At 39.7% G+C, this 27,613-nt stretch overlaps 1 long non-coding RNA gene and 1 pseudogene across 2 annotated transcripts; both read left to right on the top strand.

The window, feature by feature from the left end:
* Nucleotides 1–4,357: 4,357 nt before the first annotated feature.
* On the top strand, nt 4,358–25,242 carry LOC106917139 (hsp90 co-chaperone Cdc37-like; annotated as a pseudogene). The gene is made up of 8 exons (XR_015764277.1): nt 4,358–4,667; nt 5,926–6,222; nt 22,031–22,136; nt 22,918–23,033; nt 23,103–23,225; nt 23,350–23,532; nt 24,539–24,611; nt 24,693–25,242. The product of XR_015764277.1 is annotated as a hsp90 co-chaperone Cdc37-like (transcript).
* On the top strand, nt 6,233–9,290 carry LOC148160330 (uncharacterized). The gene is made up of 2 exons (XR_015764278.1): nt 6,233–9,139; nt 9,205–9,290. It is a non-coding gene; the product is annotated as an uncharacterized LOC148160330 (long non-coding RNA).
* Nucleotides 25,243–27,613: the final 2,371 nt, after the last annotated feature.

The raw sequence follows: 27,613 nt of genomic DNA, 5'->3' as shown, positions 1-27,613 counted from the left end.
CGAGTGCACACGATTTGTCACTAGTGAAAATTTTGTAGCAACAGCGTGTCCAGTTCATTCTTCTTTTATGAGAGCACATCATGGCTAAGCACTCGTTACTGAATGAAAATTTTTTTTAACAAAACGCACAGTCGTACAATTAGTTTATGTGAAGGTGTGTTTTAATGTAAACAGAAGCTTTGTTAAAACTGTATTTTTTTTGTGTTATTTGGAGGTCAGGTGAAGAAAAATTGAAGTACTTTACTCTCCCTAGTCCCTACATTTATTGATAAAATTTTGCTACATCCATCACCTCTGTGTGTGCTGTTCGTCAGTCAGCTGAGCATCACGGTAAAGGAAACTGGAGCACAACCCAATTAAGATGTTGGTGATGATTAAAAGATTTAAGGACTGCAGTCTGTGACTCTACTTTGATAAAAGTAGCAAACGCTGAATGAAATGTTTAAGTCTTCTAATTTATGTTTTTGTTCTCTCTGTCATGTTGTGATGATGGTCTATGTTTGACCCAAACGCAGCAAGACAGAGACACAAACTAAATTTGAATATTTAATGAAAAAATTATGAAAAAAAACCCCAAAACAAAACAAAACAAAAAAAAAACCCAAAAAAAACTTACAACAATTACAGGGAACCAGGGCAGAAAACAAACCATAACACCAAGGAAAGTATCAGGAAAGTACCAGAAAGTACCAATGGAGAAATCCCATGGACTGGTGAAAGAACTTTGGACAAAGACTAAGGCGGGTAGACACAGCTGCCCTGTGAATGGACCAGAGTGGGAAAATAATATAGATAAAGAGAGTGACAGGAGCAAAGAGACATCGGGTAGCGAAAGGATGAGTCCAAAAAGAGGAACTTCTTCGACAACGGCAGGTGTAAGAAAGAGGGGAAAGGTGGCGACAAACTGGCATGAGTCTAAAGAAGAAATGGAGGGAGAGAGAAAGGAGTTCAAAGTAATTATGAGAGGGACTACAAACGATCAATCCAGTTAAACTGTCCATAATTTTGAAGAATCAAGTTGGAGACATTACTGATGCAAAAGTTCTAAGAGATGGAAACTTAATGATTAGTTGTAATACAGGAGAACAAAAAGACAGAGCAAGTAGGATGAAAGAAGTAGGAAAGTATAAGGTGACAAGCGTGAGTCTTGTTCAAGAAGGGAGTAAATGGAAGAAGGAAGTGATTTGGGGGATCCCGCTTGAGGTTTCAATTGAGGAAATAAAATCAAATCTCAGAGGAGGAAGAGTTAAAGATGTAAGAAGACTTCAGACCAGTGTTGTGATACTCGAGATCGGTCTTGGTCTCGAGTCCGGTCTTAAGACCGTTTTCTGATGGTCTCGGTCTCGTCTCGGACTCGACCGCATTTGGTCTTGGTCTTGTCTCGGTCTTGGGCTCTGAGGACTCTGCATTTTATTTCAAGACCAGTCGAGACCGCAACTGTGAAAATATCACTAAACGTGCAGCATACTTTCCAGTTTATTTGTTAACATCTTTGTTTTCAGTGGATGCAAAAGGCACCGATTAAAATCCAAGCAACTAGGTGTTTCTGTTACTCCCCCCTCCTCCACCCCTCCCCACCTTACACTCACCCGCGGCGCTCCAGGACATGCGCAGTGGTTTTCTCTCAGCGGCAGAAAATGTTTGTCTAATCGTCAGTAATATAAATAGTAAGAAATCCGATGGCCACAGCTAACTCAGCAGCGCTTCGCTTTCACAGACGGTGGGGACGTCTAACTATTTTCGTCACTTAGAAAAGTAGCTCAAAGAAGGTAAGCTCCGTTAACGTGATGTTAGCAAAGCTAGCTGTAAAGAGACACATAAGAATTTGTGATGAAAAAAAGTCACTCACTGCCTGAATTATTGTGCGGAGGTGTTGACTGACTTGTCGCATATATAGGACAACGCTATGTCCAAAAGTCTGCAATATAGTGATGTGACATTCAGAAACAGTCGATTCTTCTCCACGGCTCTTTACTTATTAGATAGGACTGGAGTGTCACTCACTGAGAGCCGTTGTTCTATCAGATAGCCATACGCTGTCAGAATAGCATACATCTAGTGAGTACCATGCCTGCGCATGCGCATTAAGAAGACCGATCGTCAGAGGAGTTGTCAGTTCACCATATGCAGCAAGTTGTGACGAAAATAAGTCATTAAATTGTTTTCAATGATAACTATATAGATATACATGTGTTGTCATGGTTTCAAAGTGGATTTAAAGCAGGTCTGGCTGCAGCTGCAGTCAGCTACAACACACGCCCGTGTAAAACTCACTTAACCGCTAAGTCAGGATACCATACAACTGTTAATAATTACGATCTACGTCATGATTCTATGTTGCTAGCATACATGCAGTGAGTACCATGCCAGCGCATGCGCCTTAAGAAGTCCGACCGTCAGTGGAGTTGTCAGTTCAGCATATGCAACAAGTTATGACGAAAATAAGTCATTAAATTGTTTATAATATGACATAATATGATAACTATATAGATATACATGCGTTGTCATGGTTTCAAAGTGTATTTAAAGCAGGTCTGGCTGCAGCTGGATGCCATACAACTGTTAATAACCAAGTGTATGATGATCTACGTCATGATTCTATGTTGCTGATTAAATAAAATCATATGGTAATGACAGCGTATGCATGTCTGAGCTAAGCGTAGACTATCTGACAACGTATGCTGATCTGACAGAACACCGTGAGTTCGTGCTAAGCGTATGAGATCTGACCTGACAGAACACTCGTTCTTTGTTCTAGTAATGCTCTGTGTACACTGCATCATTATTTAATTTAATTATGTACGTTGATATTTAAATTAACAAATAACTAAAACACAAGAACGAAAGAGCACGCAGAGCATGCACATTGCTCTTTGATTGTTTTTGTTCAAAGTGGCAGCTGTAATGTCTGTCATGATGTCAGACTACCTGGCTTCATGTGCTGGGATAGAGAGTGAAAACAGTCATGATGAGCGGCTTCTGTTTGGTTACTTCTTGCTTGTTGCTCCTTGGTCAGTGTTCGTAGTTGAGCATTATTTACCGTCAGGGCATTGCCTCAATTGCTATGTTTAATCGTACAGACAGTGGTGGTTTCTTACATGAGCAATATGGGCAAATGCCCAGGGTGTTATGTTTTTAGGGATGGCACGAGACCATCACACATTGTAACATAGAAATGGAATATTTAATATTGGTAAAATGTATTAAGTATTTAATATCTAGGTGTTTTTATGGGAATATGGATCTTTCAGATTATTTTGAGAAGCAATTTCGATCATATTTTACATTTTATTGTGTCATGTAGCTGTAGCTGGTCTTGGTCTTGACTCGGTCTCGACTTTCCTCGGTCTTGGTCTTGACTTGGTCTCGGACCCTAAAAGTCTTGGTCTTGTCTTGGTCTCGGACCCTAAAAGTCTTGGTCTTGTCTTGGTCTCGGGTTAGGTGGTCTTGAACACAACACTGCTTCAGACCTTGAAAAGTTGAGAGAAAATGAACAGCGGAAGAGTTTTGATAGGCTTTGATGAGGAAAGACTTCCAGAGATAGTCTATTTAGGATATTTGACCTATAATGTAAGAGAAAATGTCCAAGAAAATTAGATGCTTTGAATGTCAAGGATTTGGCCATACAGCGCAGACATAAAGGAAAAAGAAGATGTGAACGAGAGGATCATGATTATGAACAATGCAAGAGCAGGCAACCACAGTGTTGTAATTGTGGCGGCAGCCACAGTGTGGCGTAACGGGGCTGCGGAGTTAGGCACAATTGTATAGGCAAAACAACTCGTAAAGCGAATTTTTGGGGAATGATTAAGAAAATGAGGGAAAATAGACATGAGAGAAAATACCCGATTCTAAAACATGAAAAAAGAACAGCGGTAACAAATGGAGAAAGTAGAAGTAATGGCAAGAACATTTGCAAAGATCCATAGTTCAGATAATTTATCAGAGCAGGGGAAATTTAGGAGACGAAGTGAATGCTCACATTCACTTCAAGTTTGTCATCAGGACAAACTTTCTGTCCTTTATGGAAAATAACACTATCTGCACCACTAGACTCGGAGTCCTATCTTTTATGACTGTGCTGGATGTATTACATAAAGGAGCAGGAATAAGGAATGAGGATCCACCTCAGTGATTCGAAATAATTTAAAACAGAGAATTATATTTATTTAAAAATATATTACTGGTGATTCTGAATCTTAAGTTGGAACATAATTGCTATATTGGATTTATTTTATTTTATTTACTTCCAAGTGGATAAGAATTAGATTTCGCCATACATCTAACCTAGGTGGCGTTATGCACCTTGAACTGTTATTGTTGTGGTCCACTTTAAATATGAAGAAGAAGAAGACGATCCTCGCGGTCGTTACTTTAAATGGGATTCCGTTGAACTGCTTTGATGTGTTCGCCCGATTTAACCGACTCCGTGCGCGCGCGTATAAGCGGATTAAGCTATCTGTTTCTGCTCTATCTGTTCAGACGAACGTGCCTGTTTTACTGCTGTAGTGTTTTGTGTTTCCGTCCCCCAGAGTTTATAGTCTGAAGCAGAAAGGTGGAAGATGAGCATCGACTGCGGCGTCTGGGACCACATTTACGTCTCCGACGACGAGGACGTCACCAGTCCGTTCGTGGACACGCCGAGCTTGTTCAGAATGAGACACCGGGTCAGCAGACACAGTTGTTCTAGCTGTGAAGTTTGGAGTCCCAGTACTGGTTAGTTTCTACTAGACATTAAATGTAGCAAAGGAAGAGTCGCTCGTGTTTGGTGAACAGGTGTTGTGCAGAGATCTGTAAGCCGTTTAGATGAGGCTAAATACCTTTCTGTCCACTAGTAGAGTACAGTTATGTTCATATGACATTTATGATTTTGTTTGCTGTACTTAATGTTCTGTTTGTAATTTTACTTACTAGTAGTAAAGCACTATACAAATAAAATATATTATTTCCATGAGTGCTTTCTTAGCAAACAACTTACTAGAAGATGCAGTTTAAAAAAAGTGTATTCGAGGTAATGCATAAAGCTCAACATTTGAGTCTAAGAATAACACCAAATTGAATCGATTACTAAACCTTTTTGGTGGAGCTCTCTGCTAAATTAATCTCTTTGCCAGGCCTGGTCAAAAGTTTAGATTAGCCTTGCATTTCAATCCTATATTACAATAATTAGACAAATAATGTTCCAGCACCTTGTAAAAACTGTATGGCAAATGGATTGATTTTTCCTTTCTTCCTTTCTATGAGAGATTTTACACAAATATTTAGAATTTTAGATTTTAAATTGACTGCAAAAAATTAGGAGTTCATGAAAATTAAATCTGGAAAAATACAGATTAAAACCTAAAAAATTCCATAGAAATTATGAAATGGGTGTAAAACACATTTATGACTGTAAGGTTGATAATAGCAACAATAGTGATCATGCTTCTTTTATCAGCTCTGGATCTTCTTAATGAGCTTAAGTTGATGTTATCTTGTTACATGACTGTGTAAGTGAAAGTGAAAGTACACCTCTAGTATTCCCCTGATTTTCCCCGTCTTTATTGCTCCTCCTGTTTTGGAACATTTAATGTTTGTAGAATCTTAAAAACTTTCCTACATCTGGGAAAGTCCAGACAACACTAGTAAAAGATTTATCTGTTCATCGTACTGTGGATTATTTAAATTTGCAAATTTAAGTTTTCTTCATAAATGTAGTCTGTTAAATACCGTACAATTTCTTTACTTTCTGATTATTTTCACCTAGATTTTGCTGAAATCTTGTATTTTTCATAGTTTTATTTTGAATAAAATCTACCATTTGTAAAATGCTTCCTTTACTCTTCGCAATGTTGTCTAGTTGTATGTTTATATGTTCCATTTTTGCTTTCTCTATCTATTTTACCACTTTTCCACATGTCTCACTTTCATCTGTGTGTGCCAAAGGCCAGGCTGGACAAGATGACCAAATTTCAGCAGAGGTGCGAAGATCTGGAAAGCAGCTTTGCAGAATGTCGCAGGCTGCTTCAGGAAGCCCAGAGACGACTTGGATACCTGGAAGAGCAGATGAAGCGGGAAGAGGAAGATGAGGAACGAGAGGCTGAGCTGAAGAAAGTCCAGGCTGAGGTAAAGAAACTTGAGAAGGGTGAAAAGTTATTTCTGGGACTCCTGGAGGAACATCGACGTGATGAGAAGAAACTACCCTGGAACGTAGACACCATCTGCAGAGAAGGTTTTAGCAAGGTAAGGAAGGGGGAAGGATCACATCGTCTGCAGTTTATTTATTCCACACAAATTTTAAAGAGGTTACACAAATTCATTTATTGTTGTTCTGAGGCTGAAATGTCAAAGTGGTGAAAACCATTTTGGAGCTTTAAAACTACTATTAGCGACTATCCAACAAAGTCGCTGAGCGGCTGAATAGGGGAGTGGTTGTTGACGCGCAAGCTGATCAAAACGTAAATCCAAGCTGCAGTTGCAACGATTTTATTGTCCATATTCAAGCAAAACAGTGTTCAAAAGCAGCATAAAAACGGATCCGTAGAGTCAAACAGTGATCAAAAAACAAAACATAGCGGTCAGAAAAAAATAGACCTCCCCCATCACCCACTCACTGAAGTCACCAAGTGAGCAACAGGTGATCTACAATCACTAATAACACCACGTGATCCCGTGCTACACCTATCCACAACATTCCGGCCCCTAATTATTACATCATTACACAGTAATAATTACTCAAACACCATAACCTAAGATATACAATACATCAAAACACACAATGAGATAACATAACACATTCAAACTGTCCATGAAAGTCATTTGCAAATAGTCAATCATTCTTCTTTTCTTCAAAATAGTCCATCCATAGTCAGTCAGTCATAGGCCAGAGGTTACCAGCACTTAGCCTAAATATAGTCAGTCTGCGATGTACATCTAGTTATAGTAAAGTCTAGTCAAAAGTCACGTCGAGAGTAGAATCAAATGTGTTGTCTTCATTGGTCGAGAGTCTCTTGAAGAAGGCATATCTTCGTGATGGGTCTGCATAAGTGACTGGTTGGGGTCTTAATCCGGACCTGGCGTACAAGTCCATTTTTATCAGGCACAGTTTCCGTGATTCTACCGATGATCCAGGAACCACGAGGTGCAGAGTCATCCATTATAAGGACCACATCTCCAGGAACAAAGTTGCGTCTAATCTTCATCCACTTTTGGCGCTGTTGAAGTTGAGGCAGATATTCTTTGATCCATCTCTTCCAGAACAGGTCAGATATGTATTGGACTTGTCTCCATCGTTTTCGTGCATAAGTATCTTCTTTCTGGAATAAACCCGGTGGCAAACTTGGATTAGACTTGAGTAAAAGAAGATGGTTCGGTGTTAGAGCTTCCAGATCATTTGGATCAGCAGATTCCAAGGTAATAGGTCTACTGTTGAGGATTGACTCCACCTCACAGAGAGCAGTTTGGAGTCCTTCCTCATTCAGATGCTGTGTCTGCAGAGTGGAATTAAGAACTTTTCTGATGGAACGGATCAATCTCTCCCATGCTCCACCATGGTGTGACCCAGCTGGAGGATTGAAGATCCATTTCACTCCCTTCAGAGACAGCACATCAGAGATCTTTTCTTGATTCCAATCTTCAATAGCTTGTCTCAGTTCGCGCTCTGCGCCCACAAAGTTGGTACCATTATCGGACCGCAGCTCTTGTACTTGGCCTCTCCTTGCAATGAAACGTCGTAAGGCGTTAATGAAAGAGTCTGTGTCAAGAGATGAGGCAACCTCAATATGTACTGCTCTGATTGCCAAACATGTGAAGATAACTCCATATTTCTTCACAAGACTTCTCCCACGCTTCACTTCAAATGGACCAAAATAGTCCACTCCAACAAAACTAAAGGGGGGTTTCTCAGGTGTCACTCTGCTCTCAGGCAGGTCAGCCATTTGTTGCTGGCCTGCAGCTCCATGAAGCCGTCTGCAGATGACACACCTTGACATGATCTTTCTAATCAGTGCACCAGCACCAGGAATCCAATATTTCTGATGGAGCTTTGAGAGTATGTGATTCCTACCACCATGACCCACCTCTTTATGGATATATTGGAGAATAAGATAAGCAATATGAAGATCTTTAGCAACAATGATAGGATGTTTAGAATCTTCAGACATGACAGCCCTGCTGAGACGTCCTCCAACACGCAGCACATCATCCACCAGAACAGGATTTAACTTGTATATATGACTGCTTCTTTTGACATTCTCTCCTTTTTGGAGACAGGAAATTTCTTCAGAATATCTTTCCTTCTGACAAAACTTAATTATCTGCATCTCAGCATCCTCAATCTCTCCCAATGAGAGAAAGCCAGTACATAGCTCACCCCTCTGATGAGCACTTTCAGACTGGGTTGTTTCAGATGCAGGCTGAAAATGTGTCTTGTTTCTTTTGTGATGCAGGAGCAATGTTTTGAATCTTAAAATCCAACCCATCACTCTGACAAGACGAGTCCAGGATGAAACACGATGAATCAGAAGAGCCAAAGGATGATCATCATCTTGTGCAGGAAAAACACCAACAGAAGCAGACACTTTGACTTCAGGGTCGTCATGTCGAGGTTCCTGTAAGTTCTCTGGGTTTACAGGCCAATCTGTCTTTGGCTGTGTAAGAAATGCAGGACCAGATAACCATGTAGTGTCATGTAGAAATTGCTGTACCTTCATACCCCTCGAGGCAAGGTCTGCTGGATTATTTGTTGTATTCACATATCTCCACTGGGAGACACCAGAAGCCCTGAGAATCTCTGACACTCTGTTTGCCACAAAAACACGGAACCTGGAAGTCTTGTTATTAAGGTTGTAATGGATAGAGAACTATTTAAATTAAGTTATCTAAATTATTCAAATTTGTATATTTATTGTAAATTATTTAAAGGATGTTGCAGGTTGTTTAATGATGTTTGTCTGTTTTGATTACCACTGTTGGTGGTTTATGTTTTGTTTAATTGTATTTGCACTTTAAGTTTTTTTTTTTTGTACCTCGCGGGCTGCCGTAGCCAAATGAGGGCAGGCCCTATAAAAGCTGGGAAATCACTATCAATGAATAACTTCAACAAACTGTCGGATGTGCTTGGCACTGTTAACGTTTAGCGTTCCCCGGTGAAAGCAGCGAGGTACGTTTTATTTTGTTGTTTGTGTTATAAGTTTATGTTATATTCTAATATTTGTATCTGTTTAGTTTTCACGGTGACTATGGTGACTGAGATGGGTGTGGTGACTGTTTGATGATCCACATCAAAGAAAATAAACAAACCATGAAAATCACCCGTCGAGACTGCGCAAAATTAATTCACGTGCTGGGGAGCTGCTACAGTGAAAACTCGAGGCTTCCGTGTGTCGCCTTCCATTGACTGTGAGACGTTTGGATCGGACATCGGCCGAAGTTTGACGCCGCTTCGGAGTCAACGCCACCATGAGGAGCTGTCTTCGCGGTGGATCCAAGTTTGCATGAGAAACTGATGCCGACAGACGATGATCGCTGGCTCGGTGAGAGATTGACTGATCAAACAATACGGAAACGACTTGGAGATGAGGTCACCTGACTATTATTGGCGTTTATGAAATTACGCCGAATTAAAAGGTAAACGGGACCAAAAAAAAAAAAAAAAAAAAAAAAAATTAAATGGAATGGTGTGTTCTGCAAGTATTTCGAATGTGGGTTTAATTTCACTGTAAAGTTTAGGTCATTGTAAAGAGTTAAGATGTCACTGCCAAGTGAAAAAGGACTTTCTGCTGAAGATTTGTGTACTGAAGTAAAGCCAAAAGGACAAGAGTTGGTTTCAGGTCCTCGAACAAGAAAGTTAACCGAAAAAGGAGAGCAGTACAGAGAGGCAGAATCTGCAAAACGGACAAAAGCATTTCTTAAATCTTATGTATCCTGGAAACAAATTGCCAGAGAAGCTAGGAAGAAATTAAAAGGTTTCTGCTCTCAGGAGACTCTGGATGAAATAAATCAGCAAGTTCAAAACAGCCTTGATAAAGTGAAGCAGAATTATGAGTTCCTTCAACGTAATTCTTTAAATACTCCAGATATTGTGCAGAAACTAGATGCCTGTACTATATTAACAAATGAGATTTATGATCTTGTATGTAAGCGTTTGGAAGGGAGTATTGTTGAAGAGAAATTTAATAAAGAGGTTGAAAAAGAAAGGGTGCGAGAAATCTTAAATAGAGATGAATATCAGTCTGTCTTTGGAGAAGCCTCTACTGAAAGTTCTTCATGTACATGTGGTTCATCAACTACCAGCTCTAAAGTTTCTCAAGAGCGGGTAATTGCAGAAGCTGATCTTGCGGCCAAAGAGGTTCAAGTTAGATCCATGTTGGAGATTGAAGCTCAGTATGCTAAAGTCAGTAAACTTGAATGCGAGTGGAAATGTCATGAGTCCCAGATTATGGCAGAAATGAAGCAGAAGGAGGCTGAAGTGCTGCAGCAACTTGATGAGGAGAAGAGCAAGTTAAAGGTAATGGAAACGGATATGGAAGCTAAAATGGCTGCAGCTCGGGTTGAGGTTTATAGCAGACTTGAGGATGGTGTTGAGCGGGAAAATCTTGATTCTAATCCTGAAGTTAAATCAGTGCAACCTTTAAAATGCTCAAGAAAGTCAATTGCAAGGGCTGCATCAATTCTACCACCTCAGGTTTGCTCTGAGGTTCCTGCAGTAAACTTGGCTGAAGCCTTAACGAGCTCGTTAAGTTTAAGTCGCCTCCCTGTTCCTGTACCTGCCATATTCTCAGGTGACCCTTTGAAGTTTGTGGACTTTAAGATATCATTTACAACTTTAATTGATTCAAAATCCATCTCTGTTGGGGAAAAAATGTTGTATCTGAAAAGTTATCTCTCTGGAGAAGCCCGAAAGGCTGTAGAAGGTTTCTTTTACAGAAGCTCTGAGGATGCATATGAAGGTGCTTGGTCAGTTCTTCAGGAAAGGTATGGAAACCCATTTGTAATTCAGAAAGCGTTTAGGGATAAACTTAAGTCTTGGCCAAAGATTGCACCAAATGATCCCTTGTCTCTCAGAAATTTCGCAGACTTTCTGAAAAGTTGTGAAGAGGCCATTCCTCAAGTAAAAGGACTGTCCATCTTAAATGACTGTGAAGAAAATCATAAGATGTTGAAGAAGTTACCAGACTGGGTTGTACGTAAATGGAGTAGAGTTGTTGTTGAAGTACTTGATGCATGTGGGGAATATCCATCTTTTGAATGTTTTTCTAGATTCATACAAAAGGAAGCACGCATAGCATGTAATCCTATTGCTTCTCCATTTTTGTTAAAGTCTGGAACTTCTTCAAATGATCCTTCCAGAAAAGCAAAGGCTCTTAGTACTAGTACGGAGTTCAAGAAACAAGAAACTGTTCATGTTCTGAAATCTAAACTGCCTTGTTTGGTTTGTACAGACATGTCACACAGTGTTGCTAAATGTCCTAAATTTGCAGCTAAATCAATGGAAGACAAAAGGTCATTTATACATCAGAACCATCTTTGTTTTGGATGCTTGAGAAAGGGACATTTATTGAAAGATTGTAAAACGCGCCATGTTTGTGGAGAGTGTAGACGGCATCATCCTACTTGTTTGCACCAGGAAAGAGTGAGATCTCAGGATGCTGCTCAGCAGTGTTCAATCTCTCCAGAAGAAACGCCTCAGGTTTCTCGCAGTGTTTTGTCTCATGCACTCACCCGAAACATTTCTGCGACATCAAGTATTGTTCCAGTTTTTTTGTCCTCTGTCAAGGATCCTGGGAAGGAAATACTTACTTATGCACTCCTTGATACTCAGAGTGACTCTTCCTTTGTCTTAGAAGATCTTGTGAAAGGCCTGACTGTTGAAACAAAACCAGTACAGCTAAAACTTAGTACCATGGTTTCTGTTGATACACCTGTTGCAAGTCAAATTGTGTCTGATTTGCAGGTTCGGAGTTTTTTCTCTGATAATTACATATTGTTGCTGCAAGCATACACACGTGATTTCATTCCTGTTGATGCATCTTGTATTCCAAGTAGAAGTACAGCATTACAGTGGCCTCACCTTAAACATCTGGCTGGCAAAATGCCTGCTTTACAAGACTGTGAAGTAGGTTTACTCATTGGTTTTGACTGTCCTTCTGCTTTGGCTCCCTTGGAAGTTGTTGTTGGTGGGGAAAATGAACCTTTTGCTCAGAAAACTGCTCTTGGTTGGAGTATTATTGGGGCAGCGAATCCACATTTAGATCGGCAAGGTAACCAAAGATTTGTACACAGAGTGATGGTGAAAGAAATGCCAGCTCCATTAACTTCTGATGTTTTAAAAGCTCTGGAGTTGGATTTCAGTGAAAAGGGCCCAGAAGGTAAATGTGTTTCTCAAGATGACATTCGGTTTATACAACTTCTGAGTGAAAATATTACACAGAAAGATGATGGCCATTTGGAAATGCCCCTTCCTTTTAAAACACCCTGCCTTCCTGTGTTGCCAAATAATAAGAAGCTGGCTTTGGTTCGTCTACAACATCTGAAGAGAAGGTTGAAGAGAAGTGATCAGTTCTACAATCATTACAAAACATTTATGGAGTCGATCATTAGCTGTGGTGATGCGGAACTAGCTCCTGAGGCAAACGCCAATGATTGTGTGTGGTACTTACCTCATCATGGGGTGTACCATTCGTTAAGAGTGGTGTTTGACTGCTCCGCTAAATTTCGTGGTATCTCTTTGAATGATATTTTGTTAACTGGTCCAGATCTGATAAACTCTTTAATTGGAATCCTGCTGCGCTTCAGAAAAGAATCTGTTGCTATTATTTGTGACATCGAAAGGATGTTTCACCAGTTTTATGTTTCATCAGAGCATCGTTGTTACCTCAGGTTCCTATGGTGGGAGCAAGGAGATTTGGAGAGCGAGCCTAAAGAGTATCAAATGAAGGTTCACCTTTTTGGTGCTGCCTCCTCTCCAGGTTGTGCTAATTTTGGCTTGAAATATTTGGCACAACAGCAGAAATCAAAGTTCCCAGCTGCAGCAGCATTTGTGGAGAATAATTTTTATGTTGATGATGGGTTAATAAGTGTCCCTACAGCTAATGATGCCACCAAACTAATAACCGATTCACAGAAACTGTGCAAAGAAGGTGGTTTGAGACTCCACAAATTTAATTCCAACAGATCTGAAGCCCTAAGCTGTGTGAATCCATCTGAGAGAGCCATCAGTGTGGTTTCTGCTGATCTCAAGCCTGACTTGGTGCTTACTGAACATACCTTAGGTATGCGATGGCATGTCAAAACTGACTGCTTGGGTTTTCACATCAATCTGAGGGACAAACCTGATACACGCCGCGGTATTTTATCAGTAATAGCCTCTCTGTATGATCCATTAGGATTTCTTTCACCATTCATTATGAATGGAAAATGCATTTTACAAGATCTGTGCCGCAGAAGTATTGGGTGGGATGACTCTCTGCCTGAGGACTTGCATGTACGGTGGGAGAAGTGGAAGTTCAGCCTTCAGGATGTCAAGAGATTAATGATACAAAGATGTTGTCATCCACAAGGATTTGGAAACATTGTTAAAACAGAACTACATCATTTCTCAGACGCTAGCAACCTAGCATACGGTGCATGCTCCTACCTCAGGTTGGAGAATGACAAAGGAGAAATCCATTGTGTTTTGATCATGGCTAAAGCCAGAGTGGCTCCTTTGAAGATTACAACTATTCCTCGCCTTGAGCTTTCAGCTGCAGTGGTTGCTGCAAGGTTGAGTGTGCTGTTAAAATCAGAGCTTGATATGAAAATAGACGCAGAGTTTTTTTGGACAGATTCACAAGTAGTGTTGTCATATATTAATAATGAAGCACGACGGTTTCATGTATTTGTGGCAAATCGGGTCCAGATAATCAGAGAGAACACAAATCCAAATCAATGGAATCATGTTGACACCACTGAAAATCCAGCAGATCATGCGTCAAGAGGGCTGTGGGCCTCTGAGATTTTAACCACTAACTGGCTAACAGGTCCTGAATTTTTGTGGAAAGGGGAGATAAAAAGGGAACTTAAATCTTGCCCCGATCTGTTAGTTGGTGACCCAGAGGTTAAAACTGTCCAGACATTTGTAACAACAACAGATGAGACTGAAGATTTTCTGGAACGTTTCACTAGATTTTCATCCTGGTCAACACTGATTAAAGTAGTAGCCAGAATCAAAAGACTTGGACACAGAAACGAATGTTATTCAAATGTGGTGAGTGTTAAAGAACGTGAGGATGCTGTTAAATCAGTGGTGAAACTTGTACAAAAACAGGCCTTTGGCTCAGAGATGAAGATGTTAAAAGGAGGAGACATCCTTCCACGTTCCAGTCCTCTGTTCCATTTAAATCCATTCGTAGAAGATGGTCTGTTGCGGGTTGGTGGACGATTAAAACATTCATCGCTTGGTGAAGACTTTAAATATCCATTGATTTTGCCAAAACACAGTCATGTCACTCATCTTATTTTGTCCTACTGTCACACTCGGGTATGTCATCAAGGTAGAGGTCAAACTCAAATGCAGATCAGGACAAATGGGTTTTGGATTATTGGCTGTAGCAGGTTGGTGGCTCAGATGATTCATAAATGTGTGCAATGCAGGAAGCTCAGACGACCAGAGGAAGAACAGCAAATGGCTGAACTTCCAAAGCAACGCTTGGAGGCATCTGCACCATTTACTTATTGTGGAATGGACTGTTTTGGTCCTTTTGTTGTTAAAAGAAATCGTAAGGAATATAAGAGGTATGGGTTGGTGTTCACCTGCCTCTATTCAAGAGCTGTTCACATTGAAATGTTGGATGATTTGTCCACAGATTCCTTTATTAATGGCCTGCGTTGCTTCATTAGTTTGAGGGGAGCTGTTCGCCAGATATATTGCGATCAAGGAAGAAATTTTGTAGGAGCCCAAAATGAGCTAAAACAGTATGATCCTAAATATCTGGAGTCTTTCCTAGCAGAGAACCAATGTGAGTTCATTTTTAATGCTCCATCAGCAAGTCATGCTGGTGGTGTTTGGGAGCGTCAGATACGCACCATCCGAAATGTGTTGGCCTTTATATTCTCTCAAAACTTAGGGAAACTTGATGACGCTTCATTAAGAACTTTCTTTTATGAAGCCATGGCTATAATTAATAGTCGTCCTTTAACATTAAAGGGAATAAATGACCCTGGTTCTCTTGAACCTTTAACGCCCAACCATTTGCTTCAAATGAAATCTGAGTCTGCCTTGCCTCCTGCAGGAACATTTGTGAGGGAAGATATTTATTCCTCAAAACGTTGGCGCCGTGTACAGTTTCTGGTTGAACAGTTTTGGAGTCGATGGAAGAGAGAATACCTCCAGAATATTTCCATTAGACAAAAGTGGCATGTAATTCGGCGCAATGTAAAGGTAAATGATGTTGTAATTGTCAAAGAAGATTTTCTCCCAAGAAATAGGTGGCTGTTGGGTCGTGTTGTAGAAACGATGGTTGATAGTGATGGCTTGGTTAGAAGAGTGAAGTTGAGAACAGGAGAACAAAGATCAGGAAGGGATATTATCTCAAAGAGTTCAGTGATAGAAAGACCGGTGCAAAAATTGGTGGTGTTATTGGAAAGTGACTTGTAAACTGAATGTACACAGACAAGTATGTTTAAACAATCTGTATGGTTTTAAGGGAAACTTTAAAATAATGCATGATTTTCTGGTAATAGTTCATGCATTATTGGTGGGAGTGTAATGGATAGAGAACTATTTAAATTAAGTTATCTAAATTATTCAAATTTGTATATTTATTGTAAATTATTTAAAGGATGTTGCAGGTTGTTTAATGATGTTTGTCTGTTTTGATTACCACTGTTGGTGGTTTATGTTTTGTTTAATTGTATTTGCACTTTAAGTTTTTTTTTTTTGTACCTCGCGGGCTGCCGTAGCCAAATGAGGGCAGGCCCTATAAAAGCTGGGAAATCACTATCAATGAATAACTTCAACAAACTGTCGGATGTGCTTGGCACTGTTAACGTTTAGCGTTCCCCGGTGAAAGCAGCGAGGTACGTTTTATTTTGTTGTTTGTGTTATAAGTTTATGTTATATTCTAATATTTGTATCTGTTTAGTTTTCACGGTGACTATGGTGACTGAGATGGGTGTGGTGACTGTTTGATGATCCACATCAAAGAAAATAAACAAACCATGAAAATCACCCGTCGAGACTGCGCAAAATTAATTCACGTGCTGGGGAGCTGCTACAAAGGTATTTCAATACAGAGGTGCTGTCTGTCCAAAACACTGAATCTAGGAGAGGTAGCCTTAGTTCTCTTTTCCACAGTATGTCCATGCGAACTGCCAGCACAGCTGCCGTCAATTCCATACGGGGAATTGTGACTGGTTTTAAAGGTGCTACCCTGGACTTCCCCATTATAAAGGAACTGTGCATCTGGTAGAGACTGTTCTGCAGCAGGAGGTAGGTAACAACACCATACCCCTTCTCACTTGCATCTGCAAAATGGTGCAACTGAGCAGTGGTTGCTTTTCCAAAATCAGTAGGTTTCAAACATCTTTTGATGCTGATGTTGTCTAACAATTGCAATTCCTCCATCCAGCTTTTCCACTCTTGAGCAACGGCTGATGGAATAGCATCATCCCAACCTATTCCCTTCTGACACAGGTCTTGAAGGATTCTTTTAGCTACAAAAATGACAGGAGCTAGGAATCCCAATGGGTCATAGAAGGTGCTAACAGTAGAAAGGATCCCTCTTCGGGTCCATGGTCTATTTGGGATGGATATACAGAACTTAAACGCATCCGATTGTAGACACTACCATACTCCTAATGCTCGTTCAACAGGCAAAAGGTCACAATCCAGATCTAGGTTTTTAACCTCTTTGGCTCTTTCCTCCTCAGGTATTACTGCCAGGACGCTTCGGCTATTACTTATCCACTTTGTTAAGTGGAAGCCACCTTTGGCGCAGATGAGTCTGAGGTCTGAGTAAAGAGATATGGCTTCCTCTTCAGTGCCTATTGAGGCAAGGCAGTCGTCCACATAGAAACTGTATAGAATGGTGTCAATCACCTGTTGGCTAAAATCTGCTTTGTTGTCTTCTGCACATTTCTGCAGGGCATAATTAGCACAACTCGGAGATGATGTTGCTCCAAATAAATGAACACCCATGCGGTACTCCTGCATGCTCTGATTGAAATCACCATCAGGCCACCAGAGGAACCTCAATAGGTCAGAATCTTCCTCTGGCACATGCACCTGATGGAACATGGCTTCAATATCAGACATCAAAACAACAGGCTCTTTTCTGAACCTAGTCAGCACGCCAATCAGGCTATTTGTTAAATCAGGACCACTCAAAAGTTGTGCATTGAGAGAAATGCCCTGGAATGATGCAGCACAGTCAAAAACGACCCGAATCTTTCCCTTGGTAGGATGGTACACCCCATGATGAGGGATATACCAAACCTTTCCATCACTGCGCTTCAAGTCTGTGATTGGCACTCTTTTTGCATAACCTTTAGATAGAAGATCTTTCATGAAGGCAGTGTAGTCTTTGTGAAAGTCTTTATCTCTGATGAACCTTTTCTTTAAGCCTAAGGCGCGTTGTTCAGCGATTGCTCGGTTATCAGGCATTCTTATGTCTCGGTCTCTCAAAGGCAAGGCAATGTTGTAGTGTCCATCACGCAAGGTTACTGTCTTACTGGCCAACTCTAGAAACTTGGAGTCTTCCTTTGACAACCCCATTTGTTCATCATGGCTGCTCTCAGGAAAATCTATCTTGAATTGTTGCTTCCATAGACTATCCAATGTAACAGCAGAAATTCTGTTCATGGTGACAGCTGACAGACAATTTGGTCTTTCACAGCATTCCCGGTCAATTGGCCCATTCACTGTCCAACCGAGCACGGTTTTAATGGCAAAAGGTCCATCACTTTCGCTCCTGATAACCTCTAAAGGTTCTAGGGCTCTGGGCATGTTCATGCCGATTAAAAGCTCCACCTGTGCTTTAATCTCTGGCAAATGAACACGCTGCAAATGTGGCCAAATATCCAGATCTTGTTGCTTTGGGATATTATTCAGATCTACAGGCATTTTATGCTGAGTAAAGAGGTCAGGCATGTCATAATACAGTTCGCTGTCCAATCCGGCAATTTCAAGTTCAGGTACAATGAAACTGTCCACAACTTTCTCTTGTCCCATGGTACGCAAGAGAATCTTTGTTTTTCTCCCAGTGAGATTCAGCTTATCCAAAAGACCCACTGTACAAAAGGATGCTGAACTCCCTTGGTCCAAAAAGGCATATGTTTCCAGTGTTCGTTGGCCTTTCTTTGATTTAACTTTGACTGGCACGATGGGAAGTCTACAGTCCTGTTCACCGGCCCCAGTAAGACCACTAGTCTGAACTGTGACAGGAGATTTCACTGCTTCAGCATCAAGTTGAACTCCATTCTTCATCTTGTGGTGGATATGGAGTATGCTTGCATGTCTGAAACCACATATTTTACATGAAAGGCGTTTTCTGCATTCTTTGCTGATGTGCCCTTTGCACAGGCAACCAAAACAGACGCCATTTCTCCTAAGAAATGAAATCTTCTCATTATGAGGTTTCCTTTCAAGCAGAGAGCATAACTCCAATTTGTGTCCACCTTTGCAAAACAAACAAATCTTCACATCACTCTGATGGTCTTGAACCTCTGACGGATTATTTTTCTCAACAGCAGAAGTAGTGATGCCAAAACTACTTCCTGTAGTCCTTGGGCGAGAAAAACGTTTCCCTCCGTCTGTGCCCTTGGCTGATGGATTTATTGATGGAGCATCAGTTAATTTTCCAAAAACAGGATCTGTAGTAATTTTGACTTGACGCTCAATAAAGAAAACAATGTCCATAAATGTTGCTCTTCGATGCTGCCTCTCCTGGATGTCACATGCTACTGTTCGCCAGTTATCTTTTAACTTGTATGGCAATCTTTTAATCACAGCAAGCATATTAGCAGGTGTGTTTAATTCAGAAAGATCATGAATCTCCTCCATCGCATTACAACACCCACGTAAGAACAAACAGTATGCCTGAAGAGCTTTTCCGTCTTCTGATTTAATCAATGGCCACGAATGAACTTTATTCAGGTAAGCAGATGCAATAACATGTCCATTTCCAAAATGCTCATACAGCATAGTCTTTGCTTTTACATATCCACCACCATCAGACATATGTTGACAACTTTTGACCAGTTCGTTGGGCTGCCCCCTGGTGTACTGTGCGAGGTAATGCAGACAATCGTCAGGATCACCAGTCTTTGATTCAACGACCTGTTCAAACGAACGCATAAAGGCCTGAAAATGAAGCGGATCGCCATCAAAAGGTTGAATTTCTCTTTTAGGTAGTGAAGAGAGACTTTGTTGACGAACCAACATGCAAGTTAATTCATTTTGTTTCTCCATAATAGATAACAGATTTTCATTGGTTGCTGATTGAGGAGCTTGCTGCAGATGCATATTTGATATTGTTCTGCTTACAGGATGAGAAGATCCAAGTAAAGGTGGAGACCTTTTCTTTGTCACATTTTGTTGCATTGGTTTTATTTGAAGATCTGCATTTTCATTAATTTGTTTTCTCTTTGTCTGTAGAACAAAAGTATTCGCATCTGCATTAAGAGTTTCAACAGCATTTCCTTTTGTTTTAAAATATGATTCCATTCCATCGGATTTCCGTGAAGCTGAGCTTCGCACTGCAGATCCAGTTTTCAACACTTTTACTTTTGCAGCAGTTGCAGCTATTTCTGCTTCAAGTTGAAGCTGTTCTCTTCTTTTCCTAAGTTGCTCCTCCTGTTCTTCAATAGCATGCTTTTCTTTTAGCATAGTTTGACGTGTGAGCAAGGCAGCCATTTCAGCCTCTGCCCTGAGACGTGCAGATGAAGTTGATGAAACTTTGGAGCTTAACTTGCTTCCTTGATTTGAAACACTGTCAGATGGCAACACATCACCTTGAATGTCATGCTGGAAATGAGCAGATAACTGAGGCTCCATTTGTTCTTGAACCTCCATTTCTTCTCCAGTTGGAGTTTCCTGTGACCGTAACTTGTCAGAGGATGGTCTGCTTGAGCATTTATTTGTCTCAGAAAGCCATATTTCAACATCCTCAATAAACCCTTTGTTGTATTTAATGATACTTGAAAACCATGTATTTTGTTTATCTTTCTCATCAAGCGGAATTAAATGCAGCAAAGATTCATGCAACACAGTAGCATCCTTAAATAGGTGCGTTAACTCATCCAGCTGTGACTTCACTTGTGAATAATTTTTATCATCTTTCATTAACTCTTTAAGAGATTGTATTACATCTTTCATTTTCTTCACATGCTTTTTCCGCTCTGTTTGGATAGTTTCAATTTTATTTGCGAGAGCTTTCTCAGTGAGAACAATCGTTCTTTTATCCTTTTCAGGATTCTCAACAACAGACACAGCAGATGATCCACTCATTTTTAATCCAAAATAAAGGAAGCTTCCAAGTAACAGCGAATCCTTAAACTTTATTGAACGCACGCAGAGCCACAGCACACACTCGCACACCAAATCCCGCAGCCACAATCCCACAGCAAAACATAGCGGGGGGGCGTGTCACAACAATAGCTTCACATGGCAGAACCAAACTGCGCTTAGAAGAGCGATACGCAGCACCAAACATTCAGGTTACATACCACTGTCGTCTTCTACTTCTCTGTCAAGAGATCCTCTTTCGTAGGTGCAGTGGCGGTGGTGTGTGGGCTCGCGTTGGCGTTCCAGCTGTGCGAGAAACTCAGTTGTCGTGCCTTTTTTTTTTTTCTGACAAATATTAGCGACTATCCAACAAAGTCGCTGAGCGGCTGAATAGGGGAGTGGTTGTTGACGCGCAAGCTGATCAAAACGTAAATCCAAGCTGCCGTTGCAACGATTTTATTGTCCATATTCAAGCAAAACAGTGTTCAAAAGCAGCATAAAAACGGATCCGTAGAGTCAAACAGTGATCAAAAAACAAAACATAGCGGTCAGAAAAAAATAGACCTCCCCCATCACCCACTCACTGAAGTCACCAAGTGAGCAACAGGTGATCTACAATCACTAATAACACCACGTGATCCCGTACTACACCTATCCACAACAACTACTTTGTGTCTTTTTGATTGAAATATTGTTCATTTTATTATAGCCGTATTTTATTCTTCTTCTAGTAGACATTTTTATTCAGGCCAGGCATATTTAGATTAAAGCTGGCATAATTGAAAATGTAATGAATTTTGGGGAGCACAGACATTGTTTTTATGGTTTTCCTTCCTATATTAGTTACTGGTAGATAGAGATTTGAATCTTTCAGTGTCTAGCGATTCGGACACGTTTACATGTTGTAATAAATTCCTGAAGGCGGAGTTTCAGAAAGAGCAGGAGTTTTTAAAAAGACAGAGGCCCAATTTCAAGGCATTAAATTAGGAAGTAAAATTTCTTTTAAGTCATATTTGATATTTGTAGTATTTTTATAACAATTGAAGGTGACATAGTTGCTTGATTATGCTATAAAATGGCTCTATGTTCCTGGAAACCACATAATACCCCTATAAGACAATTGTATAAGTGTCTAACTTAAATTATCAGTATCAAGTTAACTTAATTCCTGATTTTTTTCTTAAATAAACATCAAAGTATTACTCAAAATATATATGGTGTATGAGACTGCCTTCTATGGTATCCAAGTGGACCCATAACATTATATGCAGTTTACTCACAAACACTGGTGACAAAGACATGCAACTTAAATATATTTTAAAATCGATGTAGAAGCATTTGAATTAATTCTGATCTCCCAGCACAACAACTGCGATTGAATCAATTTTTTTCTCTGGATAGACCGTCACGTCCTAGATGCAATTTTTATTCCAGTTAACAGAGCATTTTGATGTTTTCCAAAAATGATTGGATGAATTTGATAGTTTCTTGTTGTGAATATGGTGGCTGTTGATTCCTCTCTTGACTTTATCTTGTTATTTTTCCTTTTTTTTTTTTTTTTGTTTATAGAGTGTTTTCAACATTCAACCTGAAATTAAAAAAGAAACACAACAAGAAAAGCTAGAGAAGCACAAGACCTTTGTGGAGAAGTATGCCAAGGAAATGAAACACTTTGGTAAGGTTTATTTGTTTTTGAAGATTTCTTTGTAGTCTGTTGCTTCCACTCTCTTCCTGTTCAGGTCTTTGTGTGTGAATTATTTTATTTTTAAAAAAACAGTTTTTTAAAATGTTTTTTTCATTTCCTGTTTCATGCCATTGTTGATATCTCATGTCAGTGCCTATATTTTGGATTCATCTTGATTGTTCCCTTACTGAAATAATCTTCAACTAATTCAGTGATCAATTAATCTGAACCACCCTGATTAATCGATTTCTGAAATGCTCACTGACCTTCTACATTTTGTTTACCTCTCTTCCATAAAGAACATTTCAGATAGTAACAGTGGATAATCTGTTCTACTTTAATATAATATTTTCTTCTGACAATTCTATTATATTGATTTTATTATGACTTTAATAAAGTGACAACATTGTGGCAACTTTGGTGGAGTATAAAATAAAATTGTCATGCAGGGAACACGTGGAAGAAGGTTGTAACACTAACATCCCACTTAAACCTGTTAAAGATTGCAAAAGAGTTTGGACTAATGCTTTCAGTAGGACATTGACCGTAAACCTACAGCCAGAGCTACAACGGAAAGGTTTAAAGCAAAGTACATTGATCTGTTAGAACGGCCCAATAAAAGTCCGTACCTAAATCCAGCAAAGAATCAGTGGCATGACTTGAAAACTGATATTGACGGATGTTCTTCCCTCCATACGGCTGAGCTTGAGCTGTTTTGCAAAAGGGACGTTGAACTTGCTATGTTGATGCTCGGTTTATGCGGTTGTACCAGGTATGCTGCGGCGTTGGGATGACAGCCAGAAGTATCTGTCAGACAACCCACATCTGGTGTGTGAAGAGAGTGCTAATTACCTCGTCGTCCTCTGTATCAACTTGGAGATAGATGAGGTGAGTGCCACTGAAAGAGTTTAATAAACATCACAGTCGAGTCTCGCTGAGTGATGCACATCCTTGTAGAAACATGCCCTCATGGAGCAGGTTGCACACCAAGCCATCGTCATGCAGTTCATCTTGGATTTGGCTCGGACTCTGAACGTCGACCCCAGAGGCTGCTTCAGACAGTTCTTCTCAAACATCAAGGTTCGTCTTTGCCGTGCAAGACGTAGTTAAAGGAAAAAGTTTAAGGATTGTTTGGGTGGGTTTCTTTATCCTGAGGCCTCTTGCTTCCTGTCAGCACTTTGGCGTTGTTGTATGTTCTCGTCAGACTGCAAATGCAGAGTACCAGAATGCTTTTGATCAAGAGCTGGACCTGCTGAAGGAGCGGGTCTGCAGGTGTGCGCAGGCTCAGATGGAGGGCACGATGAAGGAGCTGGAGGAGGAGGAGAGGCAGAAGAGGCTGGGTCCTGGAGGGTTAGACCCGGTAGAGGTCTATGAGTCACTGCCTAAGGTAAATTGTATAGAGGCATGCAGACTTCACAGTGATACACAAGGAGATGAATTTCAGTTACTGACTAAACGATTAATCAGATTCATCCTGATTAATCAATTAGTGAAATAATCACCAACTAATTTAATTGATTAATCGGATCCATCCTGACTAATCAATTACTGAAATAATTGTCAACTATTTCAGTGATTGATTAATCATTAACTGGAGTATACAGACTCAAAAAGGCCATTTCATGAAAGAACATAATAAGAGGCGTAAGACAAAACTGTACAAAAAATACATACACTTTGCATTTAAGATAAAAAAAAAAAACCCAAACTTGTCTATAATTATGTCCTACAGGAAACGTATCAAGTAGTGTGGGTTTAGTTTCGCCTGGTTTAATATCTTTACAAAAATAATAATAATAAAATCCTTCAAAGCACTTTTTGCTATCCAGTTATTAATTGGTTAATCAAAAACATAATCAGCCCTACACTGTATCAATAAGTCAAGCAGAGAGGCTGAGCTTTTCTCATTTTGATGTTAGAAGGATTTTAAGTGCAGAAGAATCCTTTGCTGCAAGTGATCAGGCGTTCACTTAATAAAAAAAATTTAATTGCGTTTATTTGCACCTTTAGTGCATTTCCAATATTACATAAAATACGCCTAATTGATTAAAATAAATATTATTTTTAAAAAGAATTAATCATCAGAATAATCAATTATTTAAATAATCTTTAGTTGCAGGGCCATTATTTGTAATGATTTCAAGGTCCTCAATGATGCTTTTCAGGAGAACGGTCAGTTTATACATCACGCTCTTGTGCGCATAAGTGCAGCCTCCTCCAAAACGAAGAAAACTGATGAGCTTATTTATCTGATCACATTCTGAGATTTTAAACGTAGCATTGTAAGAATCTCAGCGGTAGACCGCTGTTCAGTCCGTATACATGGATAAAGTTTTCTCGCCGTGTGAGGCCTCTTGCTTCCCATCAGCACTTTGGCGTCTCATTTCTTGCAGGAAATGCAGAGGAGTTTTGATGAGGAAAAACTCCGAGATGCTGCAGGACGCGATGAACAAGCTGAACCCCGAGGTGAGCTGGCATGTCTTTAACAAATAATTATTTTCAGTAACTAAACGGTTTCCCTCTGTAATTGTTGACCTTGTTTAACAGGAGGGAAGGTACCACCTGCAGAGATGCATTGACTCAGGCTTGTGGGTGCCTGACTTACAGGAGGAAGAAGATTAGAAAACGAAAACCAAACTCACTCATCGTTAAGTAGCTGTCTGTGTTGTCAGTGTGTCTTAAAGATGAGGAACCTATACACTATACAACAAAACTGTAACTTTGATTAATGTGTTACCTCTCAATATTATTTTTATTGAAAATCTAATTTAAAAACCTGCTTGTAAGAACTTAACAGTTTCATGTTGTTTTCACAGCATATAAAATTATTTGCAAAGTATTCTGGTTTTTGTTCACATTTAATTTATTCTGTGCTTTCTTGAAGGCATGTGGCATTTTCAATGTACACATCAGAACATGTTTGTGCATCGTCAAATATTTGTTTTATTAAAGCAACTGTAGATAGATTATAGCCTTTTTACCATGTTCGATATTACAAAGGTTAATGTAGATTTGGAAATTTGGACAAGTATTGATTGGTCTGTTTTTCTATTCATTCTATCAGATAGTTGAAATAAAAACATTACGTGCATTCTAAGATGGGCTGTCTCGTTCTTTTCATTAATACTTGCCAATACATGTTTGTGTCTTGAGGCCCGGAGGGATCATGTATGTTCAAGTTTCCCAACTGCAATTTAGTTTTCATCACAGAAAACTACAAGCCTTCAGGCTTTCATCATAGAAATATATCCAGGCTGATATCACTCTGGAACCTCAACTATTTGATTCTACTTTAAATAATACAGAAAAATCACACCGATGACAATAAATTTGTATTTGATCGCATGAAATAAGGACTTGTCTAAGTGACAATGTTTGATTTTAAATTAGAAACAGGTTAGCAGTAAACACAAGAAAACAAGAATGGCAACACAAACTTAAGAGTCAAAAATGATAGCTCATCCCAAGCTACTTAGAGGATCCCTTAACACTTTTGTTCTTTCCACTGTGTCATAAAGGACAAATTTGTGAAGTAAAACACATTCCCCCACTTTTTGTCCCCCAATAGACAAAAACATCTCACTATGTTTTTGTCTATTCCCTGTGCAATGCCATAAAGTGTAAAGTGACAAAACATGAATAAGGTCAAGCAGTATTCATTAGAACAAAAGCAATGTGCAAGTATAAATATGTTCAATAAAAGGTACGAAATATATTTCTAAATAATTATGTGGAAGATGAAGGATATAAATATTTGGTAGAATAATATGGAATATTGTTAGAAGAGTCAGTTAAATATAAGGGTATACTGAAGGATAACATAAAGGGGTGGGTGTTAGGTTCCGTGTTTCTGTGTGTTTATTTTTGAGTTTCTCTGTGTTCAGTCCTGTGTTCCTGTGAGTCTCTGTCCTGTCCTCCCCGTTGATTGCTCCCCAGGTGTGTCTCATTCCCTTTATTACCCCGTGTGTATTTATACCCACCTGTTGTCTGTGTTCCTCGTCGGGTCCTTGTCTATTGTCGTTTGTCTACTCGCCAGTTGTACTGCTAAGTCCTGGTTTGTGTTCGCTCGCACGTAGTCCTGTCGTTCAGTTGCTACCGGTATTTGGCTGTGTGCCTGTCTCTCTGCCGTGCTGCCTGTTTTGGACTGAGCTTTATTTTCATCATTAAATATCATCATCATCACCATAACCTGGGTCTCGGCGTCTCTCCTCACCACCAACACCCACACCCTATGACAGTGGGAATTTTAAAAAAGCGTAAAGTTATCACTCCTTTTCAGACAAATGGCTAAAATGACTGAGACTTATGTTGCAAAACATTGTTTTTATTGTATTTGTTTAGGTGTATTTTTGTTTTTTGTATTTTTTGATTTGTTTGAAATAAATACTTTTGTTAAAGTCCAGCTTTCTGATTCTTGATTCTGATGCATGCTGCATTGACGTTACTATTAATATATAGAAGTGTTTGTCATCACAATCTCCACTTATGGTATGGAAATTAAAGATGGGGAGTTGAAATTCACATCAGGGGTGGACATAAAGCTTCATCTCGATATTGTGCGGTACTATTGCGATAACCAATGAAAGTGACAATAAGAACTACGTATTACATCTTTTTTAGGTTTGACTGTGACGGGAGTCCCACAAGTACAAATACTCTTTTTGAAAAACATTCCTATTAGAAATGTACTTCTTTAGGACACGGTGAGTCACTTAAAGAATTGTGATTTGTATTGCAATTTTCAATTTGGTATTTATTGATTTTATCAAACTGCTGAAAATAGTAAAACTAACAATCCCCGACAGTATGGATCAGTTTTTTAGCTAAACATCATTAATTGGCATTTATTGTGACAAAGAAGTCAAAATTCTTATCATGATAAGAAATTTGTCACGACAAATGATAAATAATACAATAAACGCCCACCCCAAATTTACATGCAGAAATGAAGGGCTTGTTATTGGGTAGCTGTGAGCATTTAAGCTTAAATCCTCCTGTTCAGTAATTTCATCTCACACCTTAAATTCCACATCCATATTTCCTCCAAAATGGTTAAACAAAAGGAAGACTGTGATTGTTGTAAATTGGTGTTTTAGAGCGACCCACCGCATGTCCTTGAATGGCTTTGAAAGGACAGAGAAACAGGACAGAGTAGGCTGCTAGGAGACATGGATGCTTATTGTTTTTCTTCTTCTTTTATATATGGGTAGCGTGTCAATAAAAACCTGCGCTTTGTGCGAGTGTGACGGAAGGTGACTGGTTATTCAGATAGGACGGCTGCTGATAAAAAGAAAAACATGTTCTGCCTTTTAAAAGAAAAAGAAAAAACAAGGGAAACAGCGGGGTATAACGATGGAGAGAGGAGGAGCGGAGACTGTTATGTGGGATTAATGGACAACACTGTGCGGGAGGGTGGAGGGTGGATGTGGATGGGCTTCTCCATGGAGCCGGTGGTGGTGGGAGGGGGG

This window comes from Poecilia mexicana, unplaced genomic scaffold, assembly GCF_051168715.1.
Source record: "Poecilia mexicana isolate PSO_F unplaced genomic scaffold, ASM5116871v1 scaffold_2, whole genome shotgun sequence".
NCBI classification, from domain to species: Eukaryota; Metazoa; Chordata; class Actinopteri; order Cyprinodontiformes; family Poeciliidae; genus Poecilia; species Poecilia mexicana.
This window is presented reverse-complemented; position numbering and strand designations above follow the sequence as displayed.